Below are 306 nucleotides of genomic sequence, written 5' to 3'. Positions count from 1 at the left end.
TGACTTGAGATTCTGGTGTAAATAGCTCCTCATTATTTACAAGGCAAGTAAGCAAACTCGATTTGAATGTGAAGGGATCGGGATCAAAAGCCTTAATAGACAGAGATGATTTATTCTAAGACTGTGTCAGTGCAACCATCAAATGGATGTGTCATATGTTCAGTTAGAAAAAAGATGTTGATGTCTGTCATCATCCCTCCTGTCCATACTGACCGGGAAGCAGTGCAAGAAGTATTCAGATCCTGTAAGTAAAAGTACTAATACCACACAGTGAAAATATTCTGTTACAAGTAAAAGTACTAATAC

Source organism: Etheostoma spectabile, chromosome 2 (assembly GCF_008692095.1).
Source record: "Etheostoma spectabile isolate EspeVRDwgs_2016 chromosome 2, UIUC_Espe_1.0, whole genome shotgun sequence".
Classification (NCBI taxonomy): Eukaryota; Metazoa; Chordata; class Actinopteri; order Perciformes; family Percidae; genus Etheostoma; species Etheostoma spectabile.
The sequence above is the reverse complement of the archived record's forward strand: the minus strand, read 5'-3'. Positions refer to the sequence as shown.